Source organism: Palaemon carinicauda, chromosome 22, assembly GCF_036898095.1.
Source record: "Palaemon carinicauda isolate YSFRI2023 chromosome 22, ASM3689809v2, whole genome shotgun sequence".
NCBI classification, from domain to species: domain Eukaryota; kingdom Metazoa; phylum Arthropoda; class Malacostraca; order Decapoda; family Palaemonidae; genus Palaemon; species Palaemon carinicauda.
The window spans coordinates 39,550,077-39,577,613 of NC_090746.1; the positions used below are offsets into that span (position 1 = coordinate 39,550,077).

The 27,537-nt window shown below is 44.4% G+C and overlaps 1 protein-coding gene across 1 annotated transcript in view; it reads left to right on the plus strand.

The window, feature by feature from the left end:
- Window positions 1–3,899: 3,899 nt before the first annotated feature.
- The window catches only part of TBC1D16 (TBC1 domain family member 16), a 496,458-nt gene continuing 472,820 nt past the window's right edge, over window positions 3,900–27,537 (plus strand). The window contains exon 1 of the mRNA XM_068346153.1: window positions 3,900–4,023. The gene's annotated coding sequence lies outside the window, so the exon portion shown is untranslated. The remainder of the gene's footprint in view (window positions 4,024–27,537) is intronic.

The following is a 27,537-nucleotide window of genomic DNA, read 5'->3' on the forward strand; positions in this document are numbered from 1 at the left end:
TTATTATTATTATTATTATTATTATTATTATTATTATTATTATTATAACGAACTAATTGAATGATAGTGCCAGAGGTTAATATCTAGATCAGGAATAAATGGTCAAGCCAAAATACTGGGAGTGAAATATTTACATCTAAGTTTTACGAACTCTTGAAATGTAGCAAATTATCAAATAGAAAGGATTGAGAGATCATAGTCACATCATATGAAAGAGACATTTCGTGTATATATAATATATAGGCTACGGTTTGTAGGAAAGATATTACAGAATACCCGAGTGCTCTTGGTCACCTTATATCGTTGTGCCATCGCTTTTAAGGTTGCTGATAGATCTGAAAAGAAAAAGAAAAAAAAAAACATGGCGGTGTTCTCGAAGTGTTTCTTTCGCTCAGATTAGCGTTAGATTATAGTGCAACTAGGTGCAAAACTCTACCAACTATGTCTAGCACTTATATCCCTCTTTAGTCTTGAATCTCGAATAATTCTCATAGTTCTAGAGACACAGGATTGAAACTTTCAAGACAATAAGACCACAACGAGGGAGTAAAGGATCCTTACCATCACGTATCTCACTAGAGTGCCTATCAACATCACGCGTACATATACAATAAATAAAAATGACGCATATTTAATAATAATAATAAAAAAAAAAACAATAAAAGGGAAATGACATTTAGCCTAAGTTCTATCGGGCCAGGGTTTAAAATGTTCAATCCACCCAATTGGTAGAATTATCACCAATCTATAATGAAAAATAGCTAAAATGTAACATTTATGCTAAGAGTTGATTGAATCTTCGGAAACTGAATATATATCAAGATGTTTATAGATATACTGTATAGGGTCTAAGAATTATATCCCGAAGTTTGGACCGCTTTACACAGAAATTATTATTATTATTATTATTATTATTATTATTATTATTATTATTATTATTATTATTATTATTATTATTATTATTATTATTATTATTCATACACAATAAGCTGTTGGATCTGAGACGCCAAGGAATTATAAAACAAAAATACTATTTATATGATTTGATAAATTATATATTTTCTGTAATATTTTGTTTTGTTTTATGTTTTTGCCCACCATTTGCACATTTCTCAAGATTATGTCTTATTTTGAAGATGATAGAGTTATCCAATGCTGTGGGTGACTTCTCTGCCTGTTTTTTTGCTGATTTATGCATGGCAGTTCGTGCAAAAAAAAAAAAAAAAAAAAAAAAATACATTGCTGACTCTTTAGATGCCGTAACACCACAACACGTTTCATGTGTTTGCATCCGTCAGGGTGTAAGATTATTGTAATATGTAGCCTACCTTTACTGGCCCTTTTATTATTTTAAGTGTCTAATCACAGTGATAGACAGTTGTGAGGTTGATAAGTGTTTGGCAGTTACTAAATGTAAAGTAATCTTTAAGAATAGAAAAGTTAAAGAAAATTAAAGTGACATTAAAATAAAACTTATCCAATACCGTAACCATACAGATATTCCGTTTCGGTGCTTGAGTAATGTAATGTTTTGTTACAAAGACAATGTTGTGAAATATAACAATTTTGAGATTAATATGAGATTTGCCAATAGAATAAGATTTTCCACAAGGGGTAAAAAATATAATATCGGTGATATTGTCAAAAATATATCTTTACGATGTTCGTATTTGTTTTAAATAATCAAAACTTTTAGTGTTTAGTTTATTGGAGAGGGTTGGTGGTATTAAGTAGTTTATGTGGTTAATTCTATCTTTAACATTGATGTGATATTTTCATTATAATATAGGAGAGAGTATGGTGACAGAGCATTATTGCTAAAATAGATAAGTTTTCGACTTAGATTTATATTTTCGGCAATACTGTGAAAGCATGTGATGATATGTATACTAACCTCGAATGCCTCATGCATTCCTACCTAGCTTGCAGTCTTCAGGGAACAATAGATGTGGGAAATTTAATTAGTATTTTGAATACTTTTGAGCAAGCGTCTTTTAATTAAATGGCCTCGGAGAGCCCTCACGATAGCCTAATGTATTGATAAATAAAACGTTCTGCAGTCGATGCCCTCTTAAGGTCTGTAGTTCAAAGCTGAGTTTGCATCTGCCTAGGAAGAATATATACACACACATATATATATATATATATATATATATATATATATATATATATATATATATATATATATACACACACACACACATATATATATATATATATATATATATATATATATATATATATATATATATATATATATATATATATATATATATATATACACACACACACACACACACACACACACACACATATATATATATATATATATATATATATATATATATATATATATATATATATATATATATATATATATTTATACATATACATGCATATCAATGTTTTTTCTTACATTTAAAAAGTTTCCTCATTACAAATGTTGTTAAATCAATTGTTTAATTTGTATTAGCGAGTGTCATTCTTATATGACTAGTTCTCTACGTTAATTACACAGCTTGCACTTGAGTCGATGATTTACAACAATGGCCCAAGAAACAGCATTTAATTCATATATACTCCAAAAACAACACTAACATCAATTCTAATTAATTGAATTTTATTTTTCACCACCCAAGCTAAAATTAAGTTTCGACCCTTTTTGTTTTAAAGTCTTTTGAGGCAATATTATAACTAATCTTGTAATGGCAAAGGGTTATATATATGTTTTATTTGCGTGCTTAGACGATAAACATGGAACTACGAAATCCATTAAATTCGTTATAAGGTAAAAACTAAACCATGACCCTTGTTTATATACTGATAGGTAGTAGGTTGGCCAGAGCATCAGACATCCGTTGATATACTACTGCTCTAGAGTTATGGGGTCCTTTGACTAGCCAGACCGCACTACAGTGGTCCTTTCTCTGTGGGTACGGCTCATATTCCTTTTACCTACATATACACCGAACAGTCTTGCTTATTCTTTACATATTTCCTCTGCCCTCATACACCTGACAACATTGAGGATTACCAAATAATTCCTTCTCGCTCAAGGGGTTAACTACTGCAATGTAATTGTTCAGTAGCTACTTTCCTCTTGGTAAGGGTAGAAGAGACTCTTAAGCTATGGTAAGCAGCTCTTTAAGGAGAAGGCCATGTCAATTTTCTCTGGTCTTGGATAGTGTCATAGTCTCTGTACCATGGTCTTTCACTGTCTTGGGTTAGAGTTCTCTTGCTTGAAGGTACACTCAGCCAGGCACACTACTCTATTTTATATTGTTTCTCTTCATCTTGTTTTTTTTTTTTTTCAAGTTTTCATAGTTTATGTATAAAATATTTATTTTAATGCTGTTACTGTTCTTAAAATATTTTGTTTTAATTGTTAATTACTTTTCTTATTTCCTTAATTCTTTCGCCGTCAACGACCTCAGACATCAGGATGTCAGAAAACTTTAAATCAATCAATCAGTCAATCAATCCTTTCCTCACTGGTCAATTTTCCCTGTTGGAGCCCTCGGGATTATAGCATTCTACTTATACAACTAGGGTTGTAGCTTAGCAAGTAATAATAATAATAATAATAATAATAATAATAATAATAATAATAATAATAATAATAATAATAATAATGGCTACACTGCAAATACTGTTCAATTGGATATTCGAATTGGATCCAACAGGAAAACACCGTCAAATAATCAAACTTACAAACATATTTCTTATCATTATTGTCTTCATTAAATATATATTAATGACATGACTTATCTAATATGTTCCCTGCGTGTATTCGCATTCAATTAAAAGTATTGACCAAAAGAACGACATCAACTACACTAGCTGAATAAATATGCTTTCTAGATTAGGTGTTGTACTGTAATGTTTTGCTGTGACGTCAGAGTAGGCTCTCCTACGTCACTGACGTCTGCTAGTTGGCAGCTAATGACAGCAGCTGTCATCTTGCTTACTCTGTGAAACATTCGAATTCTCCCATTCCACACTACTTCAAAGGTGTCATATTTGGTATGTGTTTTTTATTTAATCATACAATTGATCTTTCGGGATATTTAAGTGTCTTGTATGTCTGTGATAAATATTGATTTGATTACAACGCAGCCTGTCTTTTGTGGGTGGATATTTTCATTTAGGCTATCATAGATGGGGCGTATATACAGATCCACTACATTAGTTTTACCAGTATATAATTCATCAATACTTGTTAAGTAATTGCTGAAATCCAAGAAGACTACTACGAAGAATATTTTTATAAATGGAACCAGATTTTATGGTAAAAATTATATTATAATTTTGGTAAATATATGATGATTTAATTTATAGCCAAATACACGAACCATACATTTTCCGGTATGGATGGAAGCTTACCAGAGAATTAACTAGAAAGTACTATATCTGTGGGTTTGTATAAGTGCCTTTACTTTGAATGAGTTCCTTATATGGTCTACTAGACCCGTATATATGGCATTACCGTTATTTGTCATATCCACCAAGCTTGGAACTAGCTTGGCCCCTGCAGGGAAAGTGTCGACTTCGACTTTAAGGATTCAAAGTTTGTATCTCCATAAGGACGCAAGGGAAACTTTGTAGAGATTACCATTTTGTACTTTGGACATCGGTACCATCAAGATTTCTATTTAAGGAAATAGAATAAAACTCTGGACTCTCTTATTTTATTTACTGAGGGATAAAAGAAGACGCAGATACATTTTTCTCTTTATTTTCATAAGCAAAATAAATTGTCAATGTATACATCATAAATAGGTATCTAACCTTGCATATATAAACATCATGGTTATATATATTTCTGACCTGTAAGGGAAGAATATACGGTATTATTGTACTCTATTACAGGGCAATGTAACCTAGGAAAAAAAACTACTTTTTTCAATAGAAAAAATTTCACTCTTTGAAAATGACACTCGTTCCCATCGCAAATGAATAGTTTCAGAAATATATATATCTATATCCTACGATAATGGAGGACCCCCAGTGGGAACTCGGCGTTTTGGGTGGGGAAAACATACTGGGGAAATGGTATATAATTATAAAACAAGCCGTTTCTTCACTATACATTACCTTCTTGGATTTATAATAAATGGAGGAAAAGACAAAACAGTATAACTGGATAAACTTTGGAGGCGCTATTGCAAAGGCTATGTTTCGTGAAAAAATACGGTAATATTGAGCTGTGGCAATGTTAGCGTAACATGCTAACATTAGCAGTGTTTTTCATTTATTTTTTGTCATTCTACTTGTCGGTTGTAGTCGCTCTCGTTCGTTCGTTTGTACACAGCAGGTTTCGACCTTCTGCGCAAAAACTTGCGCATATGCTCCTCCTCCACCAGCAGGATTTTTTCTTCTCTAGCCGTGAAATGTAACTATTCGACTTCACCCTCTTTATTCAAGTATATTACTTGATCCAGTACTACTATACCATTCTTTTTATGCAATACCCTCGTATACATATTACGTTTGACCCAAGAATTACTAGTTTTATTATCCGATATCTTATAAAATCACCCCATTTTATATACCCATTAAATATTATTTATCATACATTCCATTTTATCCTGCTACTCTATATTACTTTTATACATTTTGTTATTACCTTGTCACGCCCAGATTTTGCATAAATACTTGCTCTGGACAAGTTTCCCATTCTGGTTCATTCATGTTTACTCTCTAGACACTGTTGCTTTTCCGTTACCCAATCATGAACACATACGTATGGAAAGTTTGCACAGGGGGGGTAGGTAATATTTCCCAACCCCCACCTTCCAACAAACCCTTTTCCGTGGAAACCTTTGTCCAAGTCAGGTCTTTGTTAGTTCAAGTGACGTCTTTTTGCGTATTTTACAATGGAAGTTTTAGAAACTTGTAACGACTGCAGTAATCCATACTTGAAAGTATTTTGGTGAATTCCAATGTTGATAATTTAATTAAATCTCGTAATGTAATAGCCCAACGTTTACATTGTTCCAATTGCAGTACTAAACTAAGACAAAGAAGTTAAGATGCCATAGACTCAGTCACAACACCCCAGTGACCCACAAGTTTCGTCGTCGCAATCATAAAAGTAAGTCATTAATTTCTTTAATTTTAATGTGTTAGTTATACTATTTTGTTAGCGTGCGCAGCTCAACATTACCGCCTGCCAGTACATACGAGCTTGATGTTTTATTTTCCTACGATAGTAAGCGAGACAGTGGCAGAACAAGAACCATTATATTTAGCGTTGCTAATGTTTTCGTAACATTATATTTGTTCCGTAACTGAAATACAAACCACGCTATTTAATATGGGTATTACTTTTGGCGTAGCTGAAAAGACGAGCCATTAGAATTTTAACGAGGGTTTACTACCCCCATCGCTAGTTAGCGGGGGGTAGGGAGGGCTAGCTTGCTACCCCCCCCCCCCCCTCACACACCTGTGTAGAGAGCTCACTTTTACTTTGGCTCGGGTGGTGATCGGACGTGTCCGCTTTCACCCTCGCCTCTTTGACAGCCATTAATGCTTTTTTGTCTTTTTACTTACTTTTTCTTATACTTGTAATATATATATAAACATTCTTTATGTTTATGTATATATTTGTGTATAGAAATGTAGTAAGTTTTCTTTTCAGTGTTTGTGCTGTGTGTGTAATGTACGACAATGACATCTGCGTAGTGCAAGGCCACCACGGTTCCACATCATGGGGTTCGGCCTCTCCCTCTTGGTCCATCGGTTTTTCCTTCGACTTTTCTGTTAACTTGGCCGCCGTGGGGAATCGTCATCGCTGGACTTTCTTCATTCATCTATTATCTTCGCTGTTCCTCCTTTCCTATGGGGAACTTGGTTTCTCAGCGAAGGGAATGTGGGAGTTTATTTTGACTACGGTCTCTCTCTCTACTCGAGGTCGTTCACCCCTTACTACTACTACGTACTACTACGGAAGCTCCTTTCCCGTTGTGGGTTGGGTTGCTATTCCGTTTATTTGTCTCAATTATTTTTAATGAAATCTAATTGTATTTTTAACTTTTCAGCTTCTATGTGGAGAACACTTCCCTTGGGGGGTCAGTGGTTCTTACTATTTGTGATCATTTTCAGATGAATTACATAATTATAATTCTGTTATAATTCTGTTTTTGTTACAGTTCTCCGCCCTCCTCCTTCTCCCATGAATGTCAGTGGAGGAGGAGGGCGCATACTTAATTTTTAATTCTTACGTTTTGCTATTCCCTCGGGGTTACTCTTCGGATTTCCTACAGGGGGAATTTCTGTTAAATAATTATTTAACTATATTTTCCCAGTTAACTATGCAGTTTTTCTTCGTTTGACTAAAGTGTGCCAACGAAGCAGAGCTGTCCTGTTTGTGCCTGGGGAGTCTGCTGTCGCTGCCGTCTCTCTAGGACTTCGTCATGGGCGTTATCCCTTCTCTTAGAAGTCCTCCCGTGACAACTGTCAGCTCTTCAGTTCATCTTAGAAAGCTAAGGAGGTTCGCCTCCAGGGGTAGGTAACTTCCCTTCCGAGGGAGGTTCCCTTCCCAGGTGTGAGAGCTTCCCCCTGCAGAGGGGGAACTTCTCATACCTTAATAATTCCTGGATGGGTTTTCCTTGTCCTCAGGCGGTTATGCTCTTGGTGCTGAGTGACCACTTTTGTAACCATGCTCAAGGAGCTGAGCGGTTGCAAGGCCAGGCGCATGAAAACTTCAGGTGGCTATGCTCTTGGGGCTGAGCGGTCGCACCTGCAGCTATGCTCAAGGGGCTGAGCAGCTGCAGGATCAGTCTGGTGATCTCTCTCGTTCGCGAGGGAGGCCACTCTTAAGGACTCCTCTTCAGGACTCCTCTTCGGAGGATTGCTCCTTATAGGTCAGCTTGCTGATCCAATGCCCCTAAGGGGCGCCATCACCAGTGTCTTCAAGTCTCTTCTACGAAGTGTTCACCTCTCTCGTTCGCGAAAGAGGCCACTCATAGAGACCCCTCTTCGGAGGATTGTTCCTGATTAGACCAGCCATCTCCTAGACCTGCTGACCTGCCGTTCTCCTGCGCGCTCGAGCGCAATTGCGCGCAAGCGCTCGCCTGCCGTTCCTGCTGTTCCTGAGACTGCCATCCAGAGACATCCTGTTCCAGGGACTGCGCGCCAACGTTCATCAGCGCACATCGTTGGAGTTTCCTGAGATAGCGCACAGGCGCTCACCAGTCATTCAGCCTGCGACTGTCTCCTGTCTCTTCTACGAAGGGTACCTCTCCCGTTCGCGGGAAAGGTCTCTCTTAGAGACCCTTCCTCGGAGTATCGAGCAGATCTTCCTGTATTGAGCCAGCTGACCTACCGATCTTTCAGCTCAAGCTTGCACTGCAACGAAGGACTTTGGCTCTGGACTCTGAAGCAGTCCTGCCTACGGTCCTTATCGGGGGATGACCGCCCTTTTTAAGGACACATCCCAGTTCCTGATCGTCCTGTCAGCTGACCCTGCATCCTAGCGGACTAGCGCGCGCACGTGCTCACCGATGATCTTCTTACGCCAACGATCTTCGTACGCGCGCTAGCGCCGACGATCTTATTTCGCGCGCAAGCGTTGACGATCTTCTTTCGCGCGCAAGCGCCGACGATCTTCTTACGCGCGCCAGCGCCGACGATCTTCTTACGCGCGCCAGCGCCGACGATCTTCTTACAAGCGCCAGCGCCGACGATCTTCTTTCGTGCGCAAGCGCTGACGATCTTCCTACGCGCATAAGCGCCGACGATCGTCCGCGCACGGGCACCGATGGTTTCCCTCGTGCGCTCGCCGATCTTATAACGCGCGTGAGCGCCGACGATCTTCTAACGCGCGCGAGCGCCAACGATCTTCTTAAGCGCGCGCGAGCGCCGACGATCTTCTTAAGCGCGCAAGCGCCAACGATCTTCTTACACGCGCAAGCGCCGACGATCTTCAAGCGCCGACGATCTTCTTACGCGCGCAAGCGCCGACGATCTTTTTCGCGAGCGGGTACCGATGATCTCCCGCTCGCGCGCCAATAGTCTTGCGCGCTCGCGCGCACTGATGATCATCCGCGCGTGCACGCCGATTGACTTCCGCCAACAAACTCCTACGCGCTGCAGCACGCTCCAACTTTCTGGTCCACACGGGCTCTTCATTCTGATCCTGCATATCAATATGATTCCTGCGCACTCTATGAAGTCTCGCGCGTGCGAGCGTTTTCAACAGTCTCCCGCTCGTGAGCCCAGGGTATTCCCGCGCGCCCGCATCAGCGCTTCGACAGGCTCTCGCGCGCGACCCCCGGATTTTCCTCATCACGCGAGCGCCAGCGGGCTCCCTAGATCCTAGCGCAATCATCAATACCCTCCCCCGCGCGAGGCTGCCGGACATAGCGCGGTAAGGGCACCATCGCCATATTTTCCTAGCAGACTCGGAGTCACTCCCTCTTTGACAACGAGACAAACTTCTAGGACTTTGCCTGGACCTAAGGGTCCGGGTAAGTCTCGAGAAGTCCGCTCTGCTGCCCAATAAAAGACTGGTTAACCTAGGCATGATTATAGACACCAATCTCCATAAGGCCTTTCATCAGTCGACAGGATAGCAAGGCTGAGAAGAGTCACAAGCCCTTTCCTCAGACGAGAAGAGCTTCCAACCCAATCGTGGTTATGTCTCCTCGGTCACCTTTCACCCTTGGCTCGTCTAGTTCTCAACAGTCGCCTCAGGATGAGGTTTCTCCTGGGGCGACTCAGGTCCTAGTGGAATCAAGACTGCGATTCCCCGGACATCATGATCCCTATGGATCCTGCGGAACAGACGAGCCGCCAGTGGTGGGTGACAGACGAGAACCTACGAAGAAGAATGGATCTTCTTGTTTCCTTCCCACGGATTGGATGCAGTTTTCGAACACCACAAAAGAAGGGGGGGGGGGGGGCACGTTCTGTAACACAGTACCTCAGGCCTGTGGTCAGAATCGGAAAAGTGCCTCCATATGAATCTGCCAGAGATGAAGGCCGTCTTCCTTGCCTTTCAACAGTTCCAGCAAAGACCTGGCGGATCATTCTGTGGTGTGATGAGCTACAACACCACAGTAGTAGCTTACATCAACAAGCAAGGAGGTACCTTTTCAAAGCAGCTATCCCATCTCTCAGTAGAGATACTGAGATAGACCGAAGTCCACTCGATTCCTCTATCGGCTCGCTTCATTCCAGACAAAGGGAATGTGCTCGCCGACAGTCGGAGCAGAGGGTCTCAGATAATGAGTACCGAGTGGTCCTTGGATCTTTCAGTAGCCAACAAAGTCCTGACTTGTGGGGTTACCCGACTGTGGATCGGTTCGTTACAGCGCTGAACTTCAAGCTCCCGCTGTATTGCCTCCCAATCCCAGATCCCAAGGCACTCTGGCAAGATGCCTTCCAACAACGGTGGGACAGCACCGATGTGTGTGCTTTTTCCCCGTTCTGTCTGATGAGGAAGGTGCTCAACGAGACCAGAATATCGGTCAATCTTTCGATGACCCTATATAGCTACGCTATGGCATCACACAGAATGGTTTCCGAACCTTCCGTAACTCCTATCAGAGTTACCGAGAGAGCTCCCTCCACGACACAATCTACTCGGACAACCACTGCCAACATCTTTCACAAAGCCGTAGCTTCGCTTCGACCTCACGACTGGAGACTATCCAGCATCTCCTCACTAAGAGAGGATGGTTGCAACAAGTTGCGAACGGGATGTCTGGACACCTGCGTAGGTCATCCGCAGGGGTCTACCAGGCAAAGTGGCGAGTTTTCTGTGGTTGGAGTCGTGAAGGGGTATCTCTCCACTTGATACCACTATTCCAGCGATAGCGGAGTTCTTCGTATATTGGCTGGAAGAATGCGCCTTTCAGTCTCGGCAATGAAAGGCTATCGCTCAGCCTTAAGTCTAGCCTTCAGGCTCAAAGGAGTGGACATTTCTTCCTCGCTGAAACTTTCCCTACTCATGCGAAGATAAGATTTTACCTGCCGTCAGTCGGAAGTGAGACCTCCTCCATGGAACGTGGTTCGAGTTCTCAGGTCTCGTAAGAGACCTCTCTACGAACCATTACGCAGTCTTCAGATTGCCACCTAACTTGGAAGGCGGTGTTCCTACTAGCTTTGGCCTCGGCCAAGCGAGTCAGTGAACTTCATGGTCTCTTGTATGACATCGCCCATGCAAGGATGAGGGGAGGTAACGTTCAGATTCGTCTCTGAGTTTGTGGCTAAGACACAGAATCTGGGAGTGCCGGATCCTCGATTCGACTCTTTCCGGATTTCGAGTCTGCATTCTGTAACAGATGACCCAGACCATCCCCTATTGTGTCCAGTAAGGAGTCTTAGGTTATATCTCAAAGAACGGCTGTATTCGTCCCCAAGTGCAAGCTTTGTTTGTGAGCACTGGGAGAACGAAGAGGAGGGTCACCAAGAATACCATTTCGGCTTGGATTCGTAGGGTGATCCATCTGTCCCTGAATCCTGACCCTCCTCCATCATGTCGCCTTAGCGCATGATGTCGGGCGTAGCTACACCCCTGTCCTTCAAGAAGAATTTATCAGTGACGTAGGTTCTACAAGCAGGGGTGTGGAAGCGTCAGACGACCTTCACAGCCCACTACCTGCAAGACGTGACCCACAGGAGGCTCGATACGTTCCCTATTGGCCCTGTGGTGGCTGCACAACAGCTGGTTTAAACCTCAGGCTCCTTAATGGACAAGTAGCAGAGGGTTGTTGAGGGCATTATTACCCCGGTTTTAGTCTGAATGAAAGAAAAGGTATGCCTGGACCATATTCTTTTCTTCATCCTCCCCTCTCTTGGGGAAAGCAGCATCCTGGGTTCTCTGCACAGCTGACCTCAAACCACTGCAGGTAAACCATGTTCCCTTGAGTTCCTAGTATTAAGTTAATACTGTCACGTCACCATACCCTGACGAGGTGGTATTGGGAAAGTCCTAGCCTAAAGTTTTCCATCTAAGAACTTCAGGTCAACTTCTTAGGACGAGTCACACACATAATCCTTCACACACAGCTTATGTAGGCCGCAACCCTTGCATAGCAAGGTGCGAGCGAGGTGCAGGGACTCTTTATTGTTGAGTGCTGACAAACTCAGATATTGAGACCCCGGGCAAAGCCAAAAGCCAGTATGGCTGGGACTTTTCCACACTTCCTAAGGGTTGAGTCACCCATATTAAATAGCGTGGTTTGTATTTCAGTTACGGAACAAATGACAAACTCGGAGATAATTTGTATTTTTCCTAACTATACAAACCTTAGCTATTTAATCAAACTTGCCCGCCAGCCCTATCCCCCGTGAAGTCCTACCTCTAAGCAAAGTGAGCTCTCCACACAGGTGTGTGAGGGGGGGGGGTGTTAGCAAGCTACCCCTCCCTACCCCCCGCTAACTAGCGATGGGGGTAGTAAACCCTCGTTAAAATTCTAATGGCTTGTCTTTTCAGCTACGCCGAAAGTAATACCCATAGTAAATAGCTAAGGTTTGTATAGTTAGGAAAAATACAAATTATCTCCGAATTTGTCATGTTAGAGTAACATTGCTAATGTTAGCGTGTGCAGCTCAACATTACCGCTTGCCAGTACATACAAGCTTGATGTTTTATTTTCCTGCGAGCGTAAGTGAGCTAGTGGCGGAACAAGGACCATTATAAATAGTGATACTAATGTTTTGAACTTCTAGGTTAGGTTATGTAGGGTTGTTAGGTTCTGTACCCTTTTTGTACCTTTTTATATATTATGTAAAGGGTATATGGAAAAATGCTTTAAAATACACATGCTAATATTACCGTAGCATTGCTAACATTAGCAATGACATCTTAACGTTGGTAACGCTGTGTAACATTGGTAACGTTGCTAATGTTAGCGTTCGCAGTACATACGTGAGTAAAGTGACACGGAATGTGAACAAGTCATTATATTTAATCATTTTAACAGAATATATATAACAAAAGACATTATATTTAAACATTTCAACAGAAAATATATTTGTTCCATAACTGGAATACAAACCACGCTATTTAATAGGGGTATTACTTTCGGCATAGCTGAAATGATGAGCCATTAATATTTAACGAGGGTTTACTACCCACACCGCTAGTTAGCGGGGGTAGGGGAGGGTACCTTGCTACCCCCCCTCACACACTTTTGCTTGAGCTCACTTTGCTCTCGGCTTGGATGGTAGTCGGACGTGTCTGCTCTCATCCTCGCCGTCATTTGTCAGCCATTTAATGCTTTTGTCTTTTTCTTTTTCTAGTTCTGTTTGTGAAGTTGGCCTCTGCGATTATGTTCATCTGCCCTGGGTTTCCCGACCGCCCCTGTGGAACATTCATGTCGGCGGTCAAGACCGATCCTCACGCCCTTTATCCTTCTTGTAGGGGCCAACGGTGCGATAGCAACAACAGGTGTAGGGAGTGGTCTACCTTCCAGTGGGAGAGGTTTTCGCAACGACGGAAGAAGAAGTCCAAACGGGATATTTCTCCTTCGAAGGTTTCTTTGAAAGGAGAAAAACCCAAGGCCTCTTCTTCCGTTGTCCAAACCTCCTCCGAAGCTCCCACTCGGTCGGTCTCTTTCGAGAGACCGTCGAGTGGTAGCGTAGACCGATGTACTTTTTACCAAACTCGGGGCTCGAGAGATGACGTTGCTTCCCCCTAGCGAAGCAGCTCCACCTCTCCCCCCGGGGGAAAATATATCACTAACCCCCCTTTTTTCAGGTTTGGTCCTCCTTGTGGCTTACAGGTTCGCCCTCCAAGGAGGTTTTGCTTAACTACGTCCGATTGGGTGCCGCTGTCAAGCAATCGCCGTCACCGACAGAGGTTGATCCTCTGTCTCTTGTTGACGTTGTGGTGTCAGAGGTATCCAATGCGATATCACCCATCACCTCTGCCTCTTTAAACCCTGCGGTAGCTGACGGCTTAGTTTCTCCCGTCTCTGTTCAGCCTACGAGGGAGAAACTAAGTCCAACGTCAGTCTCTCCTGCTAGTGTTTCTTTCCCTCGGGGGAGTTCACTTACAGAGACTCCTCTTCGGAGGACTGCAGAAGATCAGCTCGCTGACCCTACGGCCCCCAGAGGGCGCATTTGTCGCAAAGCTCGCCTTCCTCTTCGCCAAAGAGGCCTTCCTTCACCTGCGGTGAGGAGGTGCCTCTTCGGTTCAACATCTTCGATGCAGTCCCCCGCAGAGGAGCCTCGACAACAATCACTGATCACTGTTCCTGCGTTGGTCCTGGACCTTTCTGCAGATCGTTCGCGATCTCCTTCGGTGAAAGGTCGTCCTTTTAAAGGACACGTCGACCTTCCACCCGACAGACCTGCCGACCTGCCGTCACCTTTCCTGTATAAACCTAATAAGGTTTCATCTGAGTACGCTAAGGCGCGCCACCCAGATACGCGCTATGCGCCAACGAAACCTGATGAATGCGCTCTAGTAGCTCGTCAGGCCCCATCAATAAACCCTAACACGGCATCAAGGGCGTATGCGCCAACACGCTCATATGTCCCAACAGGAGCACAGCTCCACTACGCGCTATGCACGCCCTCACGCACATATGAGCCCATGTTCTCCTGCGCGCCAGGCCTTGCCTGAGCCTTAGCCTACGCGCCCACGCCCAGTTGCGCCAGGGCGCTCCTACGCACCGTCAACCTCCTGCGCGCCAGTGCTCTCCTGCGCGCCAGTGCTCTCCTGCGCGCCAGCGCTCTCCTGCTTGCCAGTGATCTCCTGCGCGCCAGCGCTCACGCCCAGCAGTTAATTGTCTTGCGCACCAATAATCTACTGATCTGGGCGCTACTGGGAAGTCAACTAAACTTACTTCTCCCACGCGCCATCTAATACCACCGTGCCAGCGCTCGCCATCGTGCCAGCGTTCTCCCTCAAGCATCCACGAGGATACGCGTGCGCTCTCCGCGTGCACTCGCCTATCCTCTCCTACGGATTCGCGCCTACATTCTGTCACGCGCCCACGAGCATCACAGGCTTCAACTGCGCTCCCGCGCGCTAGGGATCTTTCTCCTGCGCGCACGCGCCCTACGACTGGTACAGGCACGCGCGAACTCTCGCCTGCGCACTCAACGCCTTGATCCTGCACGACCGTGCGGGCGCGAATACTCTCCCGCGCGCATGCGCGCCAACAGTCTCCCGCACGCGCTCCTGTGCACCAACAGTCTCCCGCACGCGCTCCTGTGCGCCAACAGTCTCCCGCACGCGCTCTTGTGCGCCAACAGTCTCCCGCACGCGCTCCTGTGTGTCAGCAGTCTCCCACGCGCCCGCAGTCACGCCAGCAGTCAACCGCGCGCGCCTATCAGCAGTCTCCCGCGCGCGAGTCCCGGTATTCTCCCTCGCGCGAGCACCATTACTCTCCCACGCGCGAGCGTCAATATCCTCCCGCGCGCTAGACTGCTGAACTACGCACGGCAAGGTCGCCATCGCCTCATTTCCCTCCCCGCAAGGGCATACCACCGCGCATTGTGGGAGAAGGGAAACATCTAGAGGGGTCCAGGACCCCAAAGCCATTTCAGGCGAACCCACCAATGATGAGAACTCCTCCCAGGGATCCTTCAATTCCTGTCCCTTCAAGGGGTATGTCTGACAGCGCGTCTGTCAGCCAACAGCCCTGATTCGGTGCACTGATCAGAGCCGTAACACAGGCTTTCAAGTCTATCTTCTCTGAATTGGGGCACAGTTCCATGGCTGCTTCTAGCCCTTTGAAGAGAAAAAGAGGAGTTCCAGGCGCGGTAACTTCTCTAAGGGCAAAACTGACTCCACGCAGACCTTCGAGGCAGGTTCCTTCTTTCCCCCAGACTGTCTCCCTCTCCTTTCTGATGAAGATTTCCCGTCCCCAGGGGAATCACGCGAGGAGAGACTTTCCCCCATCGCACCAATAAGGGAAACCTCTCCTCGCGCCAAGATGTCCTCTCAGGCGGGGATTGAAAGGAACAGGCCATCCTCGTCAATGTTGGAGTCCTACATCCTTCCCAGGTAGGAATCTAAGGATTCCAAAACATTACCAAAGGCCTCTACTAGGACTAGGATGGAGCCAACTAGCCACTCAGAGAACGTCCGCGACTCTCCCCAAGAAGAGCCTTTGGGGACAGAAGGAGACTTCGCTGCAAGTCCTACATCAGGAGACCAGCAAGAGTCAGAACATGCGTTTTGGCAAGTTCTGATTCTAATGAGGGCTCTCAACGGGTTTTCTGACCCAGAGATCCCTCCTCGAGAGGGCAAGGACACGGTCTTGGATCGTGTCTTTGGTACTCAGAAACCCTCCAAGACCAGTGCAGCACTGCCCTGGTCTCAAGGGGTTAAGAGTACCAGGGACAAGATCTCTCTACAGCTCTCCGAGATGTCCTCCTCCAACCGTTCCAGTGCCACCAACAAGCTCCTCCCACCTCCTCGCGTACAGCAGAGGAGGTACTTCGAGATCCTTAAGGAGCCTTGTTTAGCTCTTCCTCTTCACCACTCGCTGGAAGAGCTTACCAGGTGAGTCCCTCTTGAGAGACTCTGCAACCGGCAGGTCTCATTCTCGGTGACCGAGATCCTTAACCAGGAGAAAGTTGCGAATTGTGCTATGCAAGCCACTTCGTGGCTCGATATCTGGTTGGGGACCTTAGGTATCCTGATAGGTTCTGAGGATTTCTCCAAAGAACGTACCAGGAAGGCTATGGAGACTTTTCTTCTCTCAGGTACTCGCACGATCAAGTTTCTGGCCCACCAAGTCTCGAACTTGTAGGCAAATACCATTCTGAAACATCGGGATGCAGGAGCTGAGAGATTCCATCAGAAGGTCCCTAGCACTGAGATCAATAGGCTCAAACATTCCTCTCTAGAGGGATCCATCTTGTTCGAGCCTAAGGATATGGAACATGCCGCTGAGAGGGGGAGGAAGTCTCATCAAGACTCCCTTCTTCATAGGGCTTTAACATCCAAGCCCTATAAGCCTCCAGCACCACAGCAGTCCCGTCCAGTCAAGACCGCTAGAACGACGACAGCAGCGAAGACCGTGGTGTCTAAGCCCTTTCCTGTCAAAGAAAGGAAAGGCAAAAAGTCCTCCAGGGGAGACAAGAATCCTAGAGGGAGCAGCCGAAGCCGCAAACGCTAGGATAGGCAGTCCCCCTACATGTCCACCAGTGGGGGGATGCCTAAAAAGTTGCTCAAACAGGTGGAAGCAACTCGGGGCCGATTCCTGGAAAATCTCCGTGATCAGTCTAGGATATCGTGTCCCGTTCATAACATCTCTACCTCCCCTGACGACGAATCCAGTGTCATTGAGCTCCCTTGCCATGGGATCAGCAAGGAGGCAAACCCTTCGGGCAGAAGTCCAGACCATGTTGAAGAAGGGCGATCTCCAAGAGGTCTTCGACGAATCTCCAGGCTTCTTCAATCGACTCTCTCTTGTAAAGAAGGCGTCTGGAGGCTGGAGACCAGTCATCGACCTCTCAGCTCTGAACAAGTTTGTCAAACAAACTCCGTTCAGCATGGAGATGGCGGACACGGTCAGACTAGCAGTAAGACCGCAAGACTTCATGTGCACAGTGGACCTAAAGGACGCGTACTTCCAGATCCCAGTCCATCCGTCTTCAAGGAAGTACTTAAGATTCAGCCTAGACAACAGAAAATACCAGTTTAAGGTGCTGTGCTTCGGTCTCTCCACAGCACCACAAGTCTTCACCCGAGTGTTCACCCTAGTATCATCTTGGGCACACAGGATTGGCATCCGTCTCCTCCATTATCTGGACGACTGGTTAATCCTAGCAGACTCGGTGTCATCCATTCTTCAACACCGAGACAAACTTCTGAGACTTTGCCAAGATCTGGGGATCATGGTAAATCTCGAGAAGTCCTCACTGCTTCCCACTCAAAGACTGGTATACCTAGGCATGATTATAGACACCAATCTCCACAAAACCTTCCCATCAGATGACAGGATAGCAAGGCTGAGGAAGGTCGCAAGGCCTTTTCTCTGATGAAAAGAACTTCCAGCCCAATTGTGGTTATGTTTCCTCAGTCACCTTTCATCACTGGCTCGTCTAGTTCCCAACGGTCACCTCAGGATTAGATCCCTCCAGTGGCGACTCAAGTCCCGGTGGAATCAAGCATATGACTCCCCGGACATCCAGATCAACATGGGACCTGTGGAACTGACGGATCTCTAGTGGTGGGGTGCAGATGAGAACCTACGAAAAGGAGTGGACCTTCTCGTTCTCCCACAGAACAGCCTTCCCTGGAATCTGACGGACTTCACTTTCCTTATTACCTTCTTGTTCGAGAGTTCTGAGGTATATTCTTCCAACAAGGGGGTGGAGTGTTGGAAGAATTCCGGAAAAGCGCGGTGGAATTTTGTTCCCTTTCCAACTGAGTCCATTCGTGATTAGCCTGTGGGCCCAGGTATCGAAGGTCCAACGATCCCAAAAGTGTAAAAGTCTGCCTCCTACCTGGAACCTCTCACTGCTTAGAGGTTCCTGAGGACTTGCATCCGTGACCACGTCCTCTACCCCTTGAGGGGTTTCCGGAGGAGCCTCTTTTTGGGCCTTTACCTTTGTAGGGCCAAAAGGTGGTTGTGTGCCTCTTCAAAACCTGGGTTAAAGACAGGTGACTGGGCCACCAGATGCTGAGGGACCATCTGGAAGGTGGTTTGCGGCTAGGTTACCATTTGAGGCACTGTAGCCATGGTCAGGGCCGGAAGTTGTGCAGGTCTACGTGGTCTCTTTGCCTTTCTGTTCTTAGGCTGGGGACCACTGTCTGAGGAAGATTTCCTTTTTGAAGACATGCCCCAATTTTGGAGAAGGTTCCTATTCTCCGTGGCAGCTTTGGCAATGACTTCTTGAATCACATCTTGTGGGAAAAGGCCTTTGCCCCAGATGCATGATGAGATCAGCTTCCTGGGTTCGTGTTTTACCATTTGTACGGCAAACACTTGCTCTCTACAGGTCATCCTTGACCTGATGAAGGTATATAAGTCCTTCACAAGGGTACCCATGTGGGACTTGGCTAAGACCATATACATGTCTGAGGAATTGGTTAGACCTGCACACATTTCCAGGCAGTTCTGATGAGACAAGGAAGCGGCAAGTCTTTCTTTCGTCTCCTGTTCCCTTCTGAAAAGATGGTCTGACAACTTTGGAAGGTTCTCATTAAACTGCTGGCCTGCTATCTCCGGATCCAACTTCGAGACGGAGAAGGTTAGATGTACTTCTTTCCACTTCTCCTCGCAGGTAGGCATGGCTAGAGATAATAGTTTGCAATCCTCTAAAACTGGGCAAGATGTGTCCTCTTCGATTGCTTTCATGACACAGTCAAGGGCTTTCATCGAAAAGGGGAAAGCTCTGGAGGAAGGAGCAATGAAGGTTGGGTGCCTCTTGCTCAATGCCGAGACTTTGGAGTTGGTATATCCGGCTCCTTTCAGGGTCTTGGTTAGGATGGCTTGTGCGTTGTCATGTTCAAAGACAATGACTTCCTTGGGTACCGTCTCCTCGCGGGATGCAGGTTCATCTCGCAGTCTCACATAGCAATCTGGGTATGCTGAAAAGCTGGGCCAGAATTGAAGATCTTCAAGGGGTTAGCCCCCAACTTCTCAGAGATGTAAAGCTTCCCATTCATCATGGGCATGTACTCCGTATACCTCCAGGGATTGGTTTCGGAGCAGTGAGGGAGGTCAGATACTCTAAGGGGCTTAGCAGAGCCCCTGGAAGCGCCAGGGCATTTCCCTTCCTTTACCTCTCTCTTCGTCTCTTTGAGATCTTGCTTTATCTCCTCTTGTTCCTTCCGGAACACACCCAACATCTGCTGGATCGACTCTAGGAGCGCCTCACTCCTGTCGACGTGTGTAGTCAGTTGGGGATTGGGGCTGAAGAGGTTGACGGCACAGGTTGATATGCCGTCACAGTGACCTGGGGGTCCTCAGTCACCGTCGAAACGGATCCCTCTTCCTCTGTGCGTGGTTGAACCACTCCTTCTTCAGGGCCTTCTTGCTGTAGGTCCTGTTCGGTGTCGGTGGACGCCTCCGACATCCGTTCTTGGTGGATGTTCATGCCTTCCAGTGCCTTGTTGAAGTCTGCATCCATTTTCAATTGAATGAAGGGAGGCTGGACCTGTTCCTGGGGCACTACCGCACTAGATTGAGCCTTAGGGAACAGAAGGCACCCAATAGATTCGTTAGGTAGGTAAGGTCCCGGAGAGTTCTTCTGGAACCCTCTTACCCACCTTCGAAGGGTTTCCCTTGCTGTATCTCTTGACTCCGTGGTGTCAGGGATATCATCTCCAAAGCCGTTGGTCAGCAAGGTCGAGCAGTTGGAGCAACCCTTCGGGTCCCAGTACCTCAGGGATCCAGATACGATGCAGCAGGGGGCATGAGACCTGCACATCATATGCCCACAAAAGTCCTTACTCTTGTGGTTGCAGAATACAACTGCACACATCACCATTGGGTCCTCCTGTAAAGGAAAAAGGGTGAAATGAGTATACAGTACAGTTGTTTATATCGCTGATATAAATGCATACTTTTAATAGTAATACTTACTATTATGTTTTAAATATTTAACTTAGCCAGTGGATATATATTTAGCTAACGTCTCTAACGTTCCGACAGATTCAAAACTCGCGAGCGATCACCGTGATAGTTGCTGGGTTTACACTAGCGCCACCACTCGGAAGGATACTAAACATATTCCGATACCATTCAGTTCTTCTCTGTCGTTCTTACGATAAACATTGATTTCTTGCTCGCGACTAAACCTCAAGTTTTTCAACTATTGGTGAAGTACTTCTTTTGGTTTGGGCTTTCGCTGTGTTAGTTATTCTCAAACAATAAGATCTAGAGAGAAACTTTTTGAAAGGAGAGAAAATTTTTACCCTTATTTTTTTTTTTTTTTTTTTTTTTTTTTATCTCTCTGGATTTTCCACGGTAGAGAGAGAGAATATGGCCGACCCTTCACTCAGTGTATGGGAAGTGTGTGAAAGGCTTTTAGTTTTTAGTATTTATTTTACCATTTATAAATTCTTGTTGATTTTTATAGATTTACCTATATACATTATTTTTATATCTCACCCGCCTTTATTAGACCTCTTCGATTCTCTCTCCAATTGTACTTAATACCGAGATAAATTTTATTTTCTTTTATAGATCGATGGGATGAATATTTTTTGAAAATATTTTAAGTGATTTTTTGTCTTTTAAAATTTTTTCTTTGAATAGTCTTCGTTCTGTTTACAAAGATGAACTAGCATTAAGTTTATTTATGCTACGCAGTTTGCACTATATCGTTACGATAGAGAAAGAGAATCACGGTTTCACTTTGCAGAGAGAGTTAATCGATTTTGACGTTTACTGTAGTTCATTCTTCTTACAAACTGAAGTTTTTTAAATACTAATTAAAAGGAACATGTTATTTTGCAATTTCTTAGTCCTTTTGGTATTGTTCTTAGTCAAATAACTTTTATTGACGAAGAGTGAGTGAGCTAATTCTCTCGTGACAAGAGAGAGAGAGAGTTAGAGAGAGAGAGAACGATCCAAATCTTTATTCTCGTCCCAAGTCTCTATACAGGGAGTTTGGGAGTGAGAATCGTTGTTCTTCTCGATTCAGATATTTACTCTTGTCCCAAGTCTCTGTACAGAGAGAGAGAGAGAGAGAGAGAGAGAGAGAGAGAGAGAGAGAGAGAGAGAGAGAGAGATTGATAAAACGTAGTCCTTCACGTTCTAGTTTTTGTTCTCATCCCAAATCACTGTACGGTGAGAGAAAGGGAGAAAACGTAGTCCTTAGCGATCTAGTGTTTTAGTCTCCTCCCAAGTCACTGTTCATTTTTAACTTTATATATTTCACTTTTCTTATGTATATGTATACAGTGAACCCTCGCTACTTCGCGGTTCGACCATCGCGGATTCACCACTTCGCGGATTTTTTCCATAACCCATATATATACAGTAACATATATATATATATATATATATATATATATATATATATATATATATATATATATATATATATATATATATATATATATATATATATATGTATGCATGTATTTATGTATATATGTATGTATGTATATATGTAGGTATGTATATGTGTATACATATAAATATATATATATATATATATATATATATATATATATATATATATATATATATATATATATATATATATATATATATATATATATATATATATATATATATATATATATATATATATATATATATATATATATATATATATATATATATATATATATATATATATCTAAAGTAGGAAGATGTGATGTAGTTCTAAGGGAATAGTATGGGAAATATGTCTTGGTAATAAGCAAAGCTCTACCTCCAGTTTGTTTCTTCATTATGATCAGAGATAAATGTAAACAAAACATTGGTTGCCATTTTTTAACGTGCTTTTTAGCGTGTTTAGGAAACGCATGATATAAAATTGCCTTTAATATTTGTGCCTGTTTTAGTTTAGGGTACTGTAGTACATGCATTAAGTGTTCTGTACATTAAAGGGTAGTTTGTTAACAGTACTACGTACAAGGGAAGGTTTTAAAAGTCTGAATATACATATTGAATAAATAGGTAAATATGGTGTCACTACTTCGCGGATTTTCACCTATCGCGGCCGCGTCTGGAACCTATCTACCGCGATAAATGAGGGTTCACTGTATGTTTATTAATTTTTGCATGTGTGATGCATTATGTACTAATGAGCTTACATTATACGACATATTTTGCAATTCTAACCTTTTGATTTAAGGGAGAATTGCTTGCTACAGATAGAAATCTGCTTTATTCATGTCTAATGTGAAGTTATTAAAAAATGTGAGTGCCAGTGAAAAAAGTGCGAAAAATATGTTCAGTGTTGCGGAGGGTTCGTCTGTACGTACTTGTCGTTCACCCAGTCCTAGACCTTTTCAAGCTCCCCAGCCCCTGGGAGAAGGAATGTCAAAGAGACCAAAGGGAACAATAGGTTTTATACAACGTACAGACGTTCCCTCACGAGTTGCGGTTGACGTTTCTCGTAATGTTCGCCCTTAGTTTGAGAGAGGTGAGACTAAGTTCTCCTCACCCTCCGAAGACATTTAACGTCATTTTAAAATCCTGGCGTCAGGTTTCATGACATCTCAAGAGGAAATTGGTTCCTTCAGAACAAAATGTATGTCCTGGCTGTAGTCATTGGAGCAGTCCAGAACGTCTACTTTCAACGGAGAAAGGCTCACCTGCCAAATGTTCTTTTATAACGTCTGGTTTTGTTGCCCCGGAGACCCCGGTAAAGGATCTCGGTTCTTTAATTTCGTCTGGAGATTCCAGTCGTAATGTGAGTGCTGCTCCCGTTATCCTTACTGACGTTTTGGAACGAACGTTGCCTAGTCACGTTCTGATCCTCGTGTGCACGATCCTAATTTTAATATACTGCAGAACATGCAGTCGAAACTATCGACGTTAATGCAGTCATAGTCGAGCGTCAGGCTTTACAGTCAAGCAGTAGCGTCGAGCTGCAGTCAATACGTCACGACGTGACGTCGAGCTGCAGTCACGGCAGTCTCGACGTGACGGACGTCAGACACTGCAGTCACTGCAGTCACTGCAGTCACGACGTGTCATTGAACGTCAGACTCTGCAGTCACTGCAGTCACGACGTGTCATTGAACGTCAGACTCTGCAGTCACTGCAGTCTGACATGACGTTGGAGTTCAGTCACTGCAGTCACTAAGTGACTTCGACCTGCAGTCTCTGCAGTCACAAAGTTGATGCAGTCACTACGTGACGTCAAACTTAAGACACCGCAGTCACGACGTGACGTTGATGTCAGTCGATACAGCCCCGACGTGACGTCGTCCTTCAACCTCTACCTGTTCTTCATCGACAGGTTGATAATAGTTGTCAAGCTTTTCCATCGGGACTTCTTAATGACACTCAACCAATTAGAGACTTAGACTTCCGGATGAAGTTTATTCTGAGGAGGAAGAGGATATTTCTCCTTTCCAGCTGTACCTTTGGATATCTTGTCTGAAGTAGAGGAACATTTATCTGCCTAACAGTCTTTATATCTTAATAAGATCATGAGTGTTTTTAAGGAAGTTTTTTCCTTCGCTTTTTGTTCCTGCTGCTCCACGCTCGCCTCCTTCAGAATTCATTTAGAGTTGGCTGCCTCAGCTCCCTCTTTTACTAATTCATACTCTCTCGGTATTCTAAGAGATTTTTTTTTTACGTTTGCTAAGAGAATGGTTGAAGACTATAAGAAGTCTTACTAAGTCAATCTTTGCCTTCCTTCCAACCGGTTTGAGGATCTTCTGGCAGGCTTAGGAAGGAACAGGAGCAGACCAATGGTCTGTCCTCTTATTGAAGGAAGGGTACATTGTACCTTTTGTGATGAAACCTCCTCTCGTCCTAAAGCCGATAGATCTCTCTCCCCCCCGATAACCAGAGGAAGCAAGGAGACAAGCTTTGCACCTACAAGTCTCTCTCTTGTTAGTGAAGGGAATTGTGGTGAAGTTTTCTGAACCTTCAGTGCCTAAGCTTTTACAACCGCCTCTTCCTAGTTCCAAAGAACTCAGGAGGTTGGAGACCAGTGCTGGACGTGAGCTCGCTCAATGTGTTTATTCTGAAAACAAAGTTCTCTTTGGAAGCTTCCAAGTCTGTGCTTGCAGCAGTAATGGAAAGCGATTGGATGTCCTCACTCGATTCCAGGACGCTTTCTTCCATATCCCTATCCATCCGAGCTTCCAACTATATCTAAGGATCGTGTATGGGAAGGAATGTTCCAATTTCGAGTTCGTTGCTTCGGTCTCAGCTCTGCTCCTCTTGTGTTCACGATGCTCATGTGGAACGTGGCAAGCTTCCTGCACTCGACAGGTGTCAGAGCCTCCTTTTACTTAGACGACTGGCTACTCAGGGCGTCATACTTCATTCACTGTCTGAAGGACCTCAGATGATTCTTGACCCTAACGGAGGACTTAGGTCTCCTAGTAACTAGGAGAAGTCTCAACTGACCCCATCTCAAACTACTGTATTCTCTATTTGAGGATGGAGATACGGAGTCTAGTTTTTCGGGCTTTTCCTTCACCATCAACACTCGTGAAAGCTTTCTTAAAGATGCATCTTTATCAAAAAGGAGCAGTTGCTCTGTAAGGATGTGGATGAGTCCACTGGGAACACACTCGTCTCTGGAACAATTTGTCTCCCTAGGAAGACTCAATCTTCGCCCTCTCAATTTTCACCCCAACCACTATTGGGACAGGGAAAAGAGCTTAGAAGAAGTATCCATTCCACTTCCAGAAACGATTATGACTTGCCTGAAATGGTGGCATGTCAATCTCAGACTTCAGAAAGGTCTCTCTTTTGCCCACAAGAACACAGACTATGTGTTGTTCTCAGACGCTTCGGACGCGGGGTGGGGAGCAACACTAGACACTCTAGAGTGCTCGGGCCTTTGGACCAAAGACCACGTAAAGTTTCATATCAACCATAAGGAGATTCTAGCAGTTCTTTTGGCCCTGCAATGTTTCGAAGACTGATTCGAAACAAAGTGGTGCAGGTGAACGCAAACAACCCCACAGCGTTAGACTGCATCACTAAGCAAGGCTGGACCCTCTCACAGTCCCCTTACTTAAGTGCAAGGATCTCCTAGTTTGAACAAAGGAAAGAAACATCACCTTACTTACAAAGTTTTATTCAGGGAGTAAGGACCGTGTTGGCAAGCTGCCTAAACAGGAGAAGCCAAGTCATTCCCACGGAATGGACTCTTCATCAGGAGATGTACGAGAAACTATGGCGAATATGGGAACGTCCGTCCATAGAACTGTTCGCAACCACCATAACGAAGAGGCTTCCTTCTTACTGCTCTCCAGTTCCAGATCCAGAGGCAGTCCTGGTTGATGCGTTCTTTCTGGGATAGTCTCACCTGGAGGTGTATGCGTTTTTCACTCCATTCAATACCCTTCACAAGGTTCTTCAGAAGTTCGCCTCTCACGAAGGGACCAGGTTGACGTTGGTTGCTCCCCTCTGGCCCTCAAGGGAATGGTTCACAGAGGTACATCAATGGCTGGTGGACGTTCCTAGAAGTTTACCATTGCGAATGGTTCTCCTTTGTCAGATGGGATAGCTGCTTCGAAAAGGTACCTCCTTGCTTGTTGGTGTAAGCCACTACTGTGGTGTTGTCGCTCATCACCACCACAGAGTGACCCGCCAGGTATTGTTGGAACTGTTGAAGGGCCAGGAAGACGGCCTTCATCTCTAGAAGATTTATATGGAGGCACCTTTCTGATTCTGACCACAGGCCTGAGGTCCTGTGGTGCAGAACGTGGGCCCCCCACCCTTTCTTTGAGGCGTCCGAAAACCGCATCAAATCCGGGGGGAGGACGAGAAGATCCACTCCCTTTCGTAGGTTCTCGTCTGTCACCCACCATTGGAGGTCCGTACGTTCCGCAGGTTCCATAGGGATCATGACGTCTGGGGAATCGTAACCTTGATTCCACCGGGACTTGAGTCGCCACTGGAGGGATCTCATCCTGAGGCGACCGTTGGGAACTAGACGAGCCAAAGATGAGAGGTGACCGAGGAGACGTAACCACGATTGGGCTGGAAGTTCTTCTCGTCTGAGGAAAGGGCTTGCGACCCTCCTCAGCCTTGCTATCCTGTCGTCTGATGGGAAGGCTTTGTGGAGATTGGTGTCTATGATCATGCCTAGGTATACCTGTCTTTGGGATCTAGGACAACCGCCCCCGAGACAACTGCCCCAGGACAGTTGCCCCCCGACAACTGCCCCCAGGACAACTGCCCCCGTAGGACTACTGCCCCCGTAGGACTACTGCCCCCCGGAAAATTGCCCCCCGGAAAATTGCCCCCCGGAAAATTGCCCCCCGGAAAATTGCCCCCCGGAAAATTGCCCCCCGTATTTCCATTTACGTAATTACTTTTTAGTAACAATTTATGAAGATATTCTTCCTAATTACATAATCGGTCATTGAAGAAATAATTGTATCTATTTCCTAAATTTATTACCATTTATGTAGTTATTTCCTGATTAGGTAATCGGTCGTAGGAGTTATAGTTTATTTTCGAAAGCCATCGCCAATTGGCTAATTCTGTATAGTCAAACAAATGTTAAAAAAAAAAAAAAAAAAGTAAGAAGGGTCCAGTGTCTAATCGGTCGTACGAGTTATAGTTTATTTTCGAAAGAAATACAAGAAGTAACATAACCCATCATGGAGTTCGTCAAAAGTGAACGTGGAAAATGAAGCTTATTTATGAAGAAGAAGGAATTGGCAAATAATGTTACATCTTATGAATGTGAAAAACGCCGCCATAATAACTGTAAAGCGAAAGTAAAAGTTTGTGAAAATGAAGTAGTTGGCTATGTAAATGATCACACCCATGCTGTTGACCAACCCCGCCGTGAAGTCTTGTTAGTACAACAGGAAATAAAGGCTAAATCTATTGCTACCAAAGAGACTGCAAAGGATGGTAAAGGATGTTTTTACCACTTATCTCAAAGCATATACCGTAAGGTGCAAAATGAAGGTCTCCCAACTAAATACCAAACTGACGCCTATTTTTTTCC